At 38.8% G+C, this 16,925-nt stretch overlaps 1 long non-coding RNA gene across 1 annotated transcript in view; it reads left to right on the top strand.

Moving 5' to 3' along the window:
* Positions 1-16,925, top strand: part of LOC104145203 (uncharacterized) — a 59,822-nt gene that overhangs the window by 26,593 nt on the left and 16,304 nt on the right. The window contains exon 5 of the long non-coding RNA XR_011141025.1: positions 15,360-15,437. This is a non-coding gene — a long non-coding RNA (uncharacterized lncRNA). The remainder of the gene's footprint in view (positions 1-15,359; positions 15,438-16,925) is intronic.

The following is a 16,925-nucleotide window of genomic DNA, read 5'->3' as shown; positions in this document are numbered from 1 at the left end:
TTTTTACCTACCTTTTGCTCTTTTTTCAATTTGTAATAATTCCTAATACCATTTTTTGTCTACTGCTGAACATCAAGCTAATGTTTTGACAGAACTATTTATCATTACCCAGTAATTCATCTGTGAATGGTAATGGCACACCTTCAGACACCTTCAGACTGCCCATTCATATGTGAAATTAGGATTGCTTTTCCCCATGTGCATCATGTTGCATTTATCTACAATTAATATTATCTGCCACTTTATTACATAGTTGCATAGTTTTGCAAGGTCCTTTGGCCTTTCTTTAAATGCTCTACTAAATAATATCATTTGCAAACTGTCTCACACAATGATGACACCCTTTCCTAAACCACTTATAAATGTGCTGATGAGCCCAGACACTGGAATTCTAGTGGTGACCTCTCTCTCTTATGAGAAAAAAAAAACATATATTCTTACTTTTTTTAGTTATCTTGTAACAGAGATTAATCCCTGCACTTAGGACTCTCCTTCTTTGCCCATTACTGCTTCCTTCCCTTAAAAGCTGGTGGACAAATACAAGCTAACTATCAGCCAGATCACCCTTAGCCACAGGTTTGCTCGTTTCTTTACAGAGCTTCAAGAGGTTTGCAATGCAGGGCTTCCCTTTAGAAAAGCTACACTGAAACTTCTCAACAGATTGTATTTATCCAGGTTTCTATCCTCAGTTAGTTTAACATACACCAAGGTTCCAATCCAAAAAATACTTAAATGTTTATGTATTTTGTTTACCTGAGTAACCTATTCAACAGTATGAGGCTATTCAAATGAGTGAAGTGACATGTATACTACATCTTTTGTCAGGAATGTCCTGTGCTGTAACAAACACAGAGGATCTGATTCTTTCTCTCCTGTATTAATATATAGAGATATAAATACACCCTAAAAACTCAGTTAATGCAAGTGTATTATGCTCTATCGTTGCTACATTGGCGCGAATCATTTCTAACAACCAAAAGCCAAGGGTCCTCCTTGTTAGAGGATGAAGTTGGAAGCATCTCCCCCGTGAAACAGATACTTAACCAGTCTGCAGCACTAGGGGTAGAGTATCTGGCAAGAGAAGTTTTCAGTATCCTTTGGTCACACCCTGAATTCATGACATATAAGCAGTCAACAGCTGAGAAACAACGTTTTGTCAGAAACGACACCAGCCAGGTTAAAGCAAGAAGAGTCTCTTTGAGACTATAAAATTTATGCCAAAAATGAAACCAAAAGTAACACAAATAAACTTAAAAGCAATATTAAGAAAAAGCCATTCCCAGCTTGATTTCTCCTTGGCAACTCTGCAGAGAATTGGAAGTGTTGGGACCAGAACTCCTGATATACCTAAAGGCTTCAGAAAATGATAAAAAAGTAACGGATTTTATTGCCCACAGAAGCAGAGCTTTTCAGAGCTCATAACAGCCTATGTGTTACGGTTATCAGTATACTGCCGTTTTGATAAGGTCTTCAGAGTAATTACAGACTACCAGTTTCAACATACAGGAAAAAAACAGAATCACAGGTATGTAAGAGGCAAGAAATTATGCATTTAGAGATACCAAAAAAGATGCAGTCAGATGAAACTGACAGAAGGCTATGGAAAAGACTGTCACAGATGTTCATTTGAAATAGAAAACATTAATAGTCATTACCAGACTCTTACAAGCCATGGGCACAGAAATAGAAATCTTGTCTCAATTTTTACCATCTCAAAGCACCCCAGAGAGCATCACAGCATTTGAGAGTCAGAGGGTATATCTACAGTAGCAATGTACTGCAGATCGAAAGTGCCCTTGTGAAGAAAATCCTTCAGCTGTCCCCAGTTACTACACACTGGTTTGCATTGCAGAGCAATCTCAGAGTGTGTGAACTGGTTTTCTTTCAGATGAGACTGATGTGCAGTGAAGGACTTCACCTAACGCATGTCCATGTCATGCACTTCAGCTGGTAACAGACATTCAGTTCACAGGAACCTGGAGCTAATCTGAAGTAACCTCCCTTTACATCCCCCCACCCCACCCCACACACAAATACCTGTTGTGTGGGTGCCCTCTGCAACATCTGTCTCATTGGATCTGCTCCCAGTGGGACACAGTACTTGCTAAGGTAGACATAGCCAATGCAAAACAGACACCAAAAGCTCACACAGAGGAAAAGCGCATGTGTGCTGCAGCGTACAAGTACTCACTTTTCTTCAGCCTTTAGAGTAACATGCTGCAAAATTATAAAATGAAATAATTACATTTCCCGATGCAGAGCTGAACAGAGTTTACCCATAAGATAATAACCCAAATGTATGGATGAATTTGAATCTGATTGAACCTGCACTGAGAATAGAGGACTGCTGAGTAGGAAGAGGCATTCAATAGGCACAGCAAATCTTGGTTTTCCACACTGTTTATAATCAAGACTGATACCAGACCTGAAGTCAAGTTATTCCAAGTCAAACTTTTGAATCGGATTCCAGGTCCCACCTAATTTGTTGTTACACTTAAAATAAATGAAGATTCCAAGCTAAGTCACTTTAACACCATTTAAAATCAAATCTTCAGCTCTTTGCTACTCCTTTGTCAACAATGCTATCAGACTGAGAAACTGCATGCAATACCTTCAAATCTAATATACTTAATACGAGTGTTATGTGTTAAGGCAGTTAGCCCAAAAAAAAAAAAAAATTGATTGTATGATTCCCAGAAGCCCTTGCAGGCCCAGAAGTATGCCAGCACAGTACATGTATCAGTCAGGCACCCTTATCAAATATGGCCAAATAAATAGCCTCTCTGTAGCGACACACTCCAAATTGCACCCAAACATCTGGTAAAGGAAGGTCAAAGCCAAAATGTGCATTTCCACACAGGTTTACAGTTTAGTCATAGATACAAAATTGGAAGTTATCTTAATCACAGACATTTTAGCAAGCCCATTCTAAGCATCAGTCCATTCACTCACTAGCAGATGTTCAGCACAGACTCCTTCATGAAAACGGATTTATCCTTCTGGGAAAAAAAGGACCAATATTGGCAAGTTTTTTTTTTAAATGAGGAATGATCTAGACTGTGGAACTCCTGAGGCAGCTACAAGATAGATAATATCTAACTTTTGGAATAAGAGCAGTGAGGAAAATGTTTCAACAAAACAACAATGAAACATAGGGAATTATTACACACATTCAAGTAACAGCTGGGGATGGGGTAATTACACTGTCAATCAAGGTGGAACATGATCAGAAATAGAAGAAAGGGAAGGCAAAAATCCAAGCAGAAAATATTAATTTAATTCAAGTGACGGCTAAAAGAAAGCAAATACAAAGGGAATCTAGCCAGATGACAGCAAACATAAAGACTTCAACTGTAGCAAACACGAAGATTTCATTTTACAAAAATCTCTACAAAAGATCCTGTGGGTAATTAGGCTAACCACAGAACGCACCCAAGGGAAGACTATTCTACTGAGACAAGTTGAATAACAGGATATCTTGGCAATGGTCATAGAAACATGATGGTGCACTGCAGCAACTAGAATAGTCCAAAACCCACTGCAATGCTATCTGTCCAGTAAATGCAGGACTCACAGCTTTAACTCTCCTGTCATCTGACTCTCTTATCCTGTGCTCTATACTTCTTTTAGACTAATTTCACTGGCCTGATCATCATGCAGCTGGACATGCGAAGATAAATTAGGGATTTCTTTACTATAAGACCAAAGGCCTTCTTCACAGACATTGAAGCTCTCATTGAAACAAACCGAAATGTTGTTGAAACTGAGATGAAAAACCTGGCTACCATGTTTGCCAGTAGGAACCATAACACATTTCTGCTTCAATAGCAAAAAATAGGACAAACATAATAGAAGGGCACTTTGCTGTTAGATTCTCACGAACTACATCTAATAGACTACTATATAGGATGATAAACACATTGATCTATGTTAATAAGCTCACCTCTTAGACTCAATACAAATAAGCTGAACATACAAAAGGATGCACACAGAAAAACCCTGCAATGCAAACCTTACATGAAACTGAGGACTGGTTGTAGAGCAGATGGCCAGAGGAGCCCAAATTACCTTGGCCTGTGGAAAATACTATTTTAATTCAAAAAGGATTGTTTATAGCAGATGACGATATATGCTTCATTATTTGCATAGTTATATTAAAGCTTTCAAACTACAATGTCTTGTACGGGGCCGATAATGTATTCTTTAGGTATAACTCAAAAAGCAAATTAATTTTTAGCTATATCAGAAGTAGAGGGCATTAAATCAAAAATCTGCTATGTTATGATGAGATTTCTAATTAATAACTACATAAAGCAGTAGGGTTTTTTTCTAACTTCAACTCTAGTGCTTAGTTCTCATAGAGCAGCCTGGAAAGCTGCTCCATGATTCTGTAAGTCTATTTTCTGTTAAACAAATTCATACATTCTATCATTGTTAACTTCAACAACTTAAAAGACAAGGCAAGGATTCCTGTAAGTTACTAAACAGCTCTAACTCAATTTTAAATGGATAAATTTGTGATGTCATAGGAAGTGAAGCCTATTCATTCCAAGTCTGGATAATGGTAATTCCCAAAATACTATTGAGATGCTAAAGTCAGTGCTTCTTGAGATGGCTACACAATACGAACACTCCTAAAGCGCAAGAGTGCATCGCTGACAAGTATTTATTGCTTTCCTGAACTCTTATTCACGAGTAGGACATGAAGAATGACTTGACGCACATTACTATGATTCACAATGCCTCAGAGAATTTACATGTGAGTAAAATGTCTACAGGTATAAAGAGGTGCTATGCCAAAAGAAGCAGCCAAACGGTGAAAATTAGATGATTGTGCCACACAATATCAAGACCAGCACGACAATTTCAAGCATGGAATTCACACCCAGGCTGAGCCAGTGAAAAAGACTGAGCTCCAATGGGTTAAGTGTTAACAATCGCTAACCTACGCAAGTATAATCAGCAGGTTATCAGGAGCATGCCTCAGGCCTAATGATGAGGACATTATTTTTCTACGGTATTTTTAATGGGAAATGGCAGAGGTTGTGTATTGTGATACTATCTCTTTAAATTAGTCACGTATAATCATCAGAAAACTCCCATTTGGGAGAGGTCTCTCACATGAGGCAGAAACTGGCTAAGCATCTGCAAGCCTGGAATATCTGCGCAGGCCACTGTCAGCCAAAGTCGTGTTAGCAGAGCTCTGGCTGAACGTTACGTTCTTGGTCGCGCTGCGTTTCTGATGGTGCAACAGCTAGGAAGAGCAGTTAGAAAGTATGGAAACTAACAGCTCACACCCTGTGAGCCCATGAAGGTCTCTGAAGTATAAAAAGTAGTCCATAGGCAAGGGAGCGAGTCATGTTAACTGGGGTGGGAGCAGATGTAAACCCGTAGCAATCCACAGTGACGCAGGTTCAAAGCAGGGATCTAAACTGGTGTGAGAGTCAAGAGCTGTTCATATGTATGACTGTCACTCAGTCAGCATCAGAAAACTGACAAATTTCTGGTGCCTTCCCTTTACAATTACTTCTGACACTGAAAGTACAGTGGTGTAAGTAAGATAAGCATTTAATCTATTATGGGCACCTTACTGGATTTGCACTGCTTGCATTCGTTCTAGTGTGCATTGGTTTTGGTCTTATTTTCTGAAAAAAGCTTTTTATTTGATACATTATGAATTTCATATAATTGCATTGTAATTGGTCCTGTAATACAGAGAAGTAAGAAGACATTTTTACTTTACTCTTTTTATTTTTTTCTTTTCTAAGAAAAAGGGAGGAGGAACGAGGCATAACCTCTACTTCTTCAGGAAGTAAGCTGCTTCCTTGGTCTTACTGAGATCTGGAAGTTTTTCATGCCAATAGAACACTTTACTTTCTAGCACTGAAAGAATATTTGTAATTTCAGTATTTAATGCAATAGTTTATTTTAACTTAGTCCATCTCTCTAAAACAGGTCTAATTTTGTCATCTCAAACAAAATTGTATCATTGGCTGGATTTTTAATTTAAATATATTTTATTTAAATAAACAGAAATAACACAGAACCAAAAAGACCTGTGATAATTCTTCTTCCTTTCCTAAAATAGGAATTCAGATGATTTTCCTTCACTAAGCTAAAGTGGATGGCTAATGTTATGCTGTGTTTTGATTTTTTTCATGTTGCCACCACTGTCTTAGACTAAACAAAACTGTTCTATTTCAAAGAGACTTGGTATATTTATTTTAAAGAATTAACAGGGCTTTTGAAATATTTGCTTTTAAGAAGGCTGATGGGAGATACAAATATTAAATAAATATAATAAAACATATCTATCATCTAAACAAAAACAAGTTAGAAGAATAGTTTCGCATTGTATTTATTTAAATACTCCTGTGTGGGAAATACGCTAACTATTTAAAAGAATAAATTACCCCATTATTTTATTGTCCTTCATCTTGTTTTATTTCACTTCCATTTCCACATATTATTCATAGGGAATAGGGTGTATTATTTAGTCATCTATAGTTCCTCTTCAGTGTTAACACATTATAACATGAGATATCAGTACATTTTTAACCGCTGAAGTGAAATGGAGGTCTGCACTTCAGAAGTACCAGTGCTGAACTCCACTCTGGCTTTAGTAAGACCCCATAAACTATGTTCTGCAAAGCTAGTATGGACCATGGTGCAAGATGATTAACAGAAATAGTTTAAACAGTAATCCTTCATTTAGTATTTAGGGTTTGGTAGTTTAGATATTTCACGTGCAAATATTTTAGCTGTTGGCAGCGCATGGGGTTTGGAAGAGTTCTAATATGTATTGCATTTGAAGTATGAGACTGACTACTGACAGAGAAAAAGTGATTGAGCCCACCAGAATTTGAAAACATTTCTGAATACTGTGTTTTCTGCTTTTTCCTCCTCTGAAAAGGCTCACTTCAGCCCTATACCTGTGGGATATCAGCTGACATTTGAAAACTAAAAGGATCAGAAAGGGATCATTCTGAAGGTCAGTAGGCATGCTTAGAGCAGAACTGGCAAATCTCAGCAAATTCAAGCTTTTCATAAAACACAAAGTCTGTTCCCACTTTAATGCAAAACCACAGCTATCAGGGTGGTGCCCTTCTTTAGTACTCTAGCTCCCTCCCATAAGTGTGATTTACGTTTTTCTCAGTCTAATGGGTTTCAAACCCACATCACCTATTTTCCTATGGTGTTTTCAAGTGAGGGAACTATGCACACTTCTTATTCAAACTTCCACTGAGAAGAAATAATTGAAGATTCACTCACCTGAGGCAGAGGCACGTGCCCAGGAATTAATGTTTTACAATAAATAGCCTTCAGATAAAACATATTAAATGTTTCTGGAGTAGAGACCACAATCCAGGATTCTCCTCATTTTGGTTAGAGCCAAATCACTAAGCATAATCACTAATGCAGCACTTGCTCACTTTCTCTGGTCTAAACAGACATTAAGATACTATTTGCACAATGAATGTGTTATGCCTCTTTCCTACAAAAATAAGAAAAATTTCCAGACATTTTAGTTAACTTCTACCTTATTTATGGAAGAATTTGTAAGATAGTTTGTTTATGTTCTATGAGCATAGTGTTTTTCTCCTAAAGACATAAAAAGAATGAAAGTTAGTGTTACATATTATGGCCTCAGTGTGTCAGATTCTCTACAATTTTAGATCCACGCGTGAAGTGTGCTCGTTGTTTTTCTATTTAGTTGATGTCAATTCCATAATCTTGAATTCACAGCAAATGGTAAGCAGAAATCAAGATTTTTTTCTTTGTCCATGGTGATTTTGTATTGCCTTTCTTGGGAGGACTATAGTCATTCAAATATCTAGTAAATTACTTCTGATGTATCAAGAGAGTATGTAAGGTTAATGGCAAGTTTAATTCCAAATTTATTACATCTAGCATTGCCTGTTTCTCAGCGGTACAGATTATTTACACCTATATCTGCATCCAGCAAAATCAATCACATCTTGTAACAAATAATTGAAAACACAAAGAAGAATTATTTGCTATTTGTTAACCTCTGGTAATGCTATTATTGTTCATAGCTTTTCTTTCACATCTTTTCTATACTCATACTGCGTACCAAAACATTCCCCTATAAGTTTGTCTCCCCTACAGAGAATTGTTTTAACTCCATACTAATTCATGCCTTATTGTATATTATGTAGCTACTTAGAGCATGCTATAGATTTCCATCATCATCATCATTGTGCATAAGGCTAGATTAACATACATGTACAAAAATTTTATCAATTCAGATGCTACGACTGCAAATAACAGTATAATGAAGCCAAGGGATAAGTAATATGTGCTCAGAGGTCTCCAATTTACAGAAAAAATTTTGTACAAGAGTAGTTTCATTGAAATAAATACAAACTCTTTATATACTTAACTTTAAGCATGTGCCTAAGCGCATGCAAGACCTGATTCTTAAAACGTTTCAAGTAGCTTCATGTATTAAACGGGTATTAAGAGGATCCCTTGGTTTTCTTCCTGAGGCAGAAAATGTTGTGACCTGTTATGATTACTTGACAAGCCAGTCACGGTTTCCCAGTTTATAAATAAGAATAATTACAACATTATTTGAGATCTGAAGATAAAAGAAGCATTATTCTGCTAATATTTGCATAGTACTTCAGACACTTTTAATAGGTATTTTACAAGAGTTTAATGTAAGAATAGACGTTTTACTTTAAAATGTATTGTACCACATTGATTTTAAAAGTAATAACCATGGGAGCACTTTTTAACCATAAGAACTTAAGCCAAATTCTACTTAGAGAGGTGTAAATCTGTAATTTCTTTACCAAAGTCAATGGTAATGTTCCACATTTAAACTATGGCAAATAAGAACAGAGTTTGGCTCCACATCTTCAGCCACAATCAGACACGTTAGGAAGATGAGGATTTTGTAAATATAATTTTCCTTTGGAAGGAAATACTTATGGCTATGCCTTGTTACCCGGTCAGCTGGGAAAAGAACAGTCATTTGTTTTTAGCCTTGCAAAATTAGGCGGGTAGCTTTGCCACATAGGATGAACGTGAGCCTGAGTCACGGTTACAGTATGCTGGGTGGCGCTGCAGAAGAAAGCAATGTCCTTCACCATGACCATATCTGTTGGGGGGCAAATACGGGTGCTTTTAGCTGTGAATGGGTGTGTGCCTGGCATATTAGCTGGGTATAGCAGCTGAGGAGAGTTCTCTGCACAAGTTTGGCACCAGACTAGTAGCAGCAAAGAAATGACAAGAAATACTCTGGCTGGAAATCACAAGCTACCCGGATGAAGCTACAGCAGAGCCCTTGGACCCCAAGCCGGCAGGTCCCTAGAGCATCCCAAAGAATGATGCTGTTTCCACAATTACAAGCATTTTCCTGGTGCCTGGCGATCAGGCTGCTGGGTGTCTGGAGAAACAGCTACTGTGCAAGGTCAGGTAAGTCACACCTGCACTGTTGCTTCCGCATCTCTGGCTTCCAGGATGCTCATTAACATCCCCTCCAATTGAACCGCTGCGCGGATAACACCCGTACCCGGGTCACCGCGATGAAAGCTTAGCGGCACCCCCGTGAGGAGCGGTCACAGCTGCTCTCCCCGCGGCCGCGGCCATCGTCCCGCCACCCACCCACCATCTCTCCCTAGCCGGAGCCGACGGCGGTGGCGGGGGCTCCCCATGGCAGCAGGGCAAGGCCAGGCCTGGCCACCAGGGTTTGTCCCCCACCCCATGAGGGAGCGGGGCAGTGGGGTGGCGGGGCATTGGGTGCTGCTGCGGCCGGGCCGTCAACGGGAGGGTTGGGCGCTGCCCCCGACTCAGAGCTGGGGCAGGAGAAGCGTTCCCAAAGAGGCCAGAGTCGTACCTCTGAGAAGTCATTAATAAATATTTAGCTATATGACCACAGAAGTGCCCGTTAGGGACGCAGACCTTCCCCTGGCCTGACAACGTCCAGGTACAGCCCCTGGGTATGAAAGTTGCACCAAACAAGAAAAAAAGTCGATATATTCCAGAGACACAGGGAAACAGCCAGACAGTTTGAAATGTGACTCTTACCTTGGCTACGAACCAATCTCTTTTTTTTTAAAAAATGGATTTCACTGTTAGGTTAATTCCTTCTTCCTCCCACAACACTCAGTGATTGGGGCATAATAACGGTACAGTCACCGCTTTGGGCAGCCTCGCGGCAGTCCTGGCAGGAAGCAGTACACTCGGTAGCGACTGCTTCGAGTTGTCTTGTTGTGGTCTAAAATCTGCTACTGATCTGTCTAAGCTGTCCTAAGCTGAAAAACTCGCTACCCATTTTGACATTTTCAATCTTGTAGGCCACTGTAACGCTAAGGCCGATCTCATGATTAGGATGAACGTGTATTTGTTTAAAATATTAAGAAATGATTGAAAAAATTGTGTGCATATCCAAACAGCACATTCTGCATTTGCCTGCCGTCTTAAAACCTATTTGGACTACGAAACTGCTGCTAAGCAGCTCTGCAAACGCTGTTGCAAGCCTGAAAAGGGCCTTTTTTCCGGGGCGTCAGGGCTAAACTAACAGATGGCCGGTTTGCCGAGACGATACACAGAACACGAGGCAGGTGTTGGCGCTACAGCTTGTTCCTCCAGATCGCGGAGGCCCACAGGAAGCTCTCAGAAGTTTGTCTCGCTAACATTTCCCTTGTTAGCACGTTCGTTCTATATTTGTGTTGTATTCTGCTCTGCCAATAAACACCTTTCAGCATGACTCCTAGTAATAAATTACCTTATGAATCGAGACACTTGGGATGGATTTTAAGTTGCAGACTGCCATTTTACTGACTCAACAGAAGATAATTTTCACCACACATAGTCAACATATCCCAGAGTGAGGTCTACATGCCAAAATTCAGACCTGATGCATTTCAGCTTAAGTGCTGTGATTTATTTTCCCTGTGAAGCTTCTCGCCTCTCATGCAAGGAAGCATCAGGGTACATTTAAGGGAAAACTACTCAGGCTAGTATGTCTTCAAGTTTCTCTTATTTCCTTTAGGCTCTTGCATCCAATAAACTCTGCAAGCTCCCATGAAATCCCTCAGAGCTCTTCCAAGTAGGCCCTGGATACAAATTGTAGCAGAATTATAATTTTTCACTTCTGTTCCTATTTTTCTTTAACTCTTTTCAGTTCTGTTCTTATTAACCCTGAGCCATCTGCGAAGAGGGTGGTGTAAAAAAAAAAAAAAAGTAGACAAAAAAGAAAGGCAAAACACTGGGCACCTATCAACTTCAATACAAGGAAAAATTTCTTCTTGAGGCCAAAAAATGGTTGCTGGGAATTCAGTTCACGCTCTACCTCCATGGCACAGTCAAGGAGGTAAGATAGCAGGCACCACAAAATGTTCTGGGTACTTCATCTACTGCCAATGAAGGGAATAGGAGCTGCTGTTCTTCTTTCTGCCTAGCCAAGGCAGCACAGAAGGAGCAGATGCTCCCTCCCTTCTGCTCTAAATGACATTTCCTTCAGGCTCCACTTGATTTCCTTTCCGCCCAAAACATCTCTCCTTGTCCCATTTTAAGAGCAAAGGTGGCATTTTATCATTAAGTAGTAAACTTTCTAAAAGGGTATCTCTGTTAAGGTCCATGATGAAATTTCCCATACTTTCTTGATGCCTGGTAACTGCTGAATGTACTGCAGTTAACTGGAGCTACCTATTATGTGTACATCTGCATTAAAAAAAAAAAAAACTTAAAATTTTAAAAAGCACAGTACTAAACCTAACTTTTTTAAAGCAGCTTCAAGGGCAAGTACAACCCTGAAGCGAACAGTGGGGAGAGTAACATGTCTAGAGAATGTTCACAGATTTATGCCACATGATGTTAGCCTGTCTGCAGCAGAGAAAAGAAAAATATGACTTACATGCTGTGCAACATCCCATCTTTTCTCCCTGTTATCTTTATGGAGGGTCAAGGATCAGAGAAAAGTCACAACATAGCACTGAGATCACACCAGGTGTCATCTCTGCAGCAGGAGAATTGGCTACTTCAGTTTTGGTCTTTCCTTCCCCTCAGTAAATTCACATCTGTGCCTATGTGCACTAGACGTGCCAGATCTCCTCAGCAGATATACACTGTTCTTTCAATTTATTGCTCAGCAATTGCTCACCCAAGGAAGACTGAGCAGTTGGAACTGATTTTCGCCTGCCATCTTTGCTTTTTTTCCTTTCTTGTATCCTCCCATTCTGGTTCCCAGATTCTATCTGTGAGAAATGGATTTGGTCAGGCGTGATAAACTAGGATCAAATATGTTTAAAGTCCTAAGGTTTTCATTTCAAAAGATTTCAGCTAACTTCTTTTTTGCTGTTCAGTTTATTTTTATATTTTTAAAATATTTATAGAAAACTATCAAAACCGCTAACAACATGACTAATGAGTTGCCAAAAGTAAGTAGAACAATATATTTCTTTCAATTTTTAATACAATGTTCCACGGAAACAAGATTTACATGACTGTGGTGTCTTGTGTGTTTTTGTCTGACTGTCTGGCTTTCCCTAATAACTCTTGAACAGTTTGGCAGATTTTAAACAAATCTGATAGAAGGGTGGAAGTGGTTTCCATGAAAATAAATGGCCAGGCAGAAAATTATACCGTATAGTTTTTCACATTTTGAGAAAAGATGCAGAGTCAGTTCATACATTATTAAACACTAACAAATCTCCATGGGAAAGAGATCTCAGAAATACCATAGGAAAAATTTTCGTCATTTTTAGAAACTAAAGGAAGCCAACTGCAAGGCACAGATCTCTGGAAAAAAAAAAAAGTGATCATGTCCAAGAAAACACAATATTTTCAAGAGAAGGTAAAAATATCTAGTAATTTATTGTGAAAACAAGCTTTTTGAAAGTAGTCCACTCCTTGCTGGACAAAGCAAACATTATTGCTTGCTGATGCTCTAAAAATTATGTTGATCCTGGTAAGAAACTAAATTTACTTTGCTTCTTTAACTGTTAGTTTATGCCCAGCATAATGTTTCCTGAATCAGCCCTGCTGGATTATAAATCATGCAGGGCAAGGACACAATTTAATTTTTGTAGAGTGCTATTCACCTCTGAGTTACAGAAAAATTCCTAAGACCATACTATATATTAATTCAGGAAAAGCTGGAAATCACAGGGCTTTAAACCTTTATTTTCTTCAATAAAGCATTTAATTTTATCCAATCATACTCTTCTCAACAGACTTTATATCTTAGCAGTTTTGTATGCCCCTACATCTCTGTTCCCTATGAAGGTGAAGATGTCTTAGAAAAACTCTTCAATAACTGGATTTATTTTTCCTCAGTATATAATGCTGTTGGCAGAACAGAGGCTTTACCTACAAGGACAACATTACAAGACATGTCAGTGCCTCTCACTTTAGCCTACTACATAAAAACCAGGTGCTTTTAAGTTCATAACCCCAAAGTTCTTCTGCAATATAACTTGGGCAGAGCTCTAAATCTTTCATTAGTGACAGCCAAAAGTAAATAATCCATTTTAAGTGATGCAATTTTCAAAGCTTCTTTATTTTGTCTTTGTAAATGTCATAACAACGCTTGATAGCTGCTTTTATAGCTGACACCTCACAAAATCCCCGCTGGCAAAAATAATTTACTCTTTTTAGAAATGTGCTCATTATCTATAAATACCAATGAAGCCATGGGAAGATTCCCATGGATTCCAGTGAACTTAGGGTCAGGACATCCACAGATTAATGTTTTTTAAGACTAAGATAACTTAGTATGACTTGATGCCCTGGCAGATCAGTGGCAGATCAGCAAGTAAATGCCGCATCAAGTCAGCAGTCATGCTCTATAACTGGAACATAGCAGTTAAAAATGAATCCTGTAATGTTATCAATACAGAAGAATATAGTTTCTATCAATCAGTTAGATTTTAAGAACTTAATGGGAATATGTGCTTGGAAGAAAGTCATTATACCTTGACCCTTGCTAATGCAGGCAACACAGCATGACACTCATTCCATAAAACATTTTTATAGGAAGAAAACTGGTGCTAGAGAAGTACACATACATGGCTAGGCTTTCTACTGCTTTTGGGCTATCCATTCTCACTCCAGGGTGCAAACCCCTTTACTTCAGGTGTACACTGGTTGTCTTTGAAGGATGGATGTGGTTACTTGAAGAACACTTTCAATGGTTAGCGATTTTCTGTTAATATCCAGCTCAAGATTATTCAGGGTCAACTTATATCTATTTGTGCCAGTGCCAACATTGTTCTTTAACTTAAACAGTTCTGTTCCCTTGTGGTGTTTATCCCTGAGGAGAGCAATCTTATCCCCCCTCAGCCTTCCTTTTGCAAAGTTAAACAAGTCACACCCTTCCACCCTCCTCTCATTAGCCAGGTTCCCCATTCCTTCTGTCACCCTAGCAGCCTTCTCTGCATTGAAGTGAACTAGATTCAGTTCACTTTCTGGCAAGTGTGTGTGACCAGAGCGACTCTTGCTAGTGACTTCTCACTAAAGCCTACTGCCATTGAACTTCTCCTTGACTGTCCTGGAATTCTGCAAAGGTGCATTTGCCTTTTTTCATGGCTGCATCCCATTATCACTTTAGAGCTATCCTGTGATCATCAAGGATGCCAAGTATTTCTCCTCCTTAACCATTTCCAGCTAAGGAGATGCAAAGTTACAGCAGACCTTCTTACTGTCAGTCCTCAAATCATGTGCTCATAACCTTTGATGAGACTCCATGCAGATGGTGTTCTTTACCAGATTTCTTCTGGACAGACTGAACAGTAGCAAGAGACAAGCACGCACAGATAACAGCTGTTAAAGATGAAAGCCTGGAATGAAATTTCTAAATCTTCTCATTTAACCACAACAGGATTAAGGTTAATGCTTGTTCATACAATAATAAACATTTAGAGGGGGGAAAAAAAAACCTTAGTAGCACTCAAGTGCAGAGAAAGAAAAACAAATATTGTAAATCAATCTACAGTGGCTAGATTCTTTTTTCTGGTAAAATGGCTTAAGTTTGGTAGGGATTTTGGCAAACATTGAAATACTGAATACAGTGAACTTATTAAAAATTCTTAATGCTTTCATACCTTGGAAATATTTTTTTCCAAAATTTTAACATAGGAGTAGTTAACAAAAGCCTGTTTAGAGAATGCTGTTTCATGCTTAGTCTTGAAAAATGTCTTCCAAATTTGCTAACTCTGTATCTCTTACATGAACATCTGCACCAGTAGAAAGTGCATCCTTGTAATCAATACTAATTGAGTACTGAAATGAAAAAGGAATTAAGGTGCGTCATTTTTTACAATGAATGTCCCAATCACCAGAGTCACTCTTTTCTTTCTGTTTTTTGTTTCTCCGTTTTCTTTCTGCAGTTCCCACAAGTTGGACACTAACAGAAGTAGTTAAAACAGCCACTCAGCACCCAGGTAGTCAGGATACTCTTTCAGGAGGTAAGAGGCATGATTTCAAAATCCCTCAGACAGGAAAAAACTAACCCCCTTGAGTTTATACCTGAGTACTGTAACCATCCACAAAAGGAAACATGATCTTTCACTGATTTTATGAATATACCCCTTCCTGTCCTTTGCTTTTCTGACAAAACCTGAAAAACATTCCTTATGAACAAAGTGTTTTGCTAAGGGAGGGGAGGGGAGCGGAAAACAAGGACCAAGCTCATTTCAGCCCAATAAACCAACAAAACATATTTCGATTCAGTAAAACCCAGTTTTTTTCTTTGAATTTTCTGGTTCTGCAGCCAAACCAGAGAATTGATTTTTTTGGTTCCTTTTCCATAGTCACTGCAGCTTCTTGCACCTGCATATTTTGACACTTTGACAGAAACTTAAAGGTCTGCCCGAGGGCTGAGGAGCAATAATTCTCTCAGTTGGAAGTACTGACTGAGGCATGGGGACACATCATTGCCTTTTAAAGGGGAAGTCTGAGCTTGATCCTGAGCTAAGTTTTCCCTTTTAGATCCTTAAGTGCATAACAGGAAGAACCACTCTGTAATGCCTTGTTTCTTGTACCATAGTGTTCACTGCTGCCATCATAGAGTACTGGCCTTTTGATCAGATCCTACATGGAATTATGTTATTACGGTATTACCTATGATCAAGTTATATCTCAGGCGTTGCCTTTAGCTCTCTTAAAGATCTAGCTGATCAGCTAGAACTTACACAATGGTAGCAATTTAAAAAAAGAAGATTGTTGTTCCTTGTGCATTTATGCAAATTCAAGGGTAAAATACTACCAAATAAGGATGACTGCTTTTGACAGTTTGTACCAGAGGAAGCTTACACTTGCATTTCCCAGTCCAACTCCTGCGTCTTTTCTTCAGCTCAGAAAAAGCTATGGGATGGTATAACTCACATCACTGAAGAAACATTCTGCATTTCTATCAACCACACCTTCTATGTTCAATATAGCTTTTTGTTCAAAGCCTTTTTGTTCAGAATTATCCCATCATTGTCTCTGGCTTCTTTAGTATATAGTCCTTCACTCCTGTAATTCCTTCACTCCCTTCAGTTGTAGTCTGGAATGCTTATAACCCAAAACATGTAGGTCCATATCTTCGAACATCAGACTTCCCCCGAAGATATACACACTGATAACTTCCTCAGAGGCCAATGCTTTTTCACTTGGAATGCTCATTATGTACATTTTCTCAAGCAATAAGAACTATGTTTTGTATTTTAGGCAGTTCCTGTTATTTTCTCTACAGTTCTGCAAGGTCTTGGAGGTTATCTATCCTTTGTTTTAGCTTAAAGAATATGCTTCTGCAAGCAAGCAGACTGGCTGGAGGTGTGAAGTTGAAGTCAGTTCAGTCTTCTTTTAAGAACATTGCCTAAATATATTTTTTGTTCTTACCCACTGCATACTAAATCTGAATTCTTAACAGAGTAATGCCAGCCTGTAACAGTTGTGGCTAAATTTGTGTT

Source organism: Struthio camelus, chromosome 4 (assembly GCF_040807025.1).
Source record: "Struthio camelus isolate bStrCam1 chromosome 4, bStrCam1.hap1, whole genome shotgun sequence".
NCBI lineage: Eukaryota > Metazoa > Chordata > Aves > Struthioniformes > Struthionidae > Struthio > Struthio camelus.
Note: the sequence above shows the minus strand (reverse complement) of the source record. Positions and strands in the feature narration are given on the sequence as shown.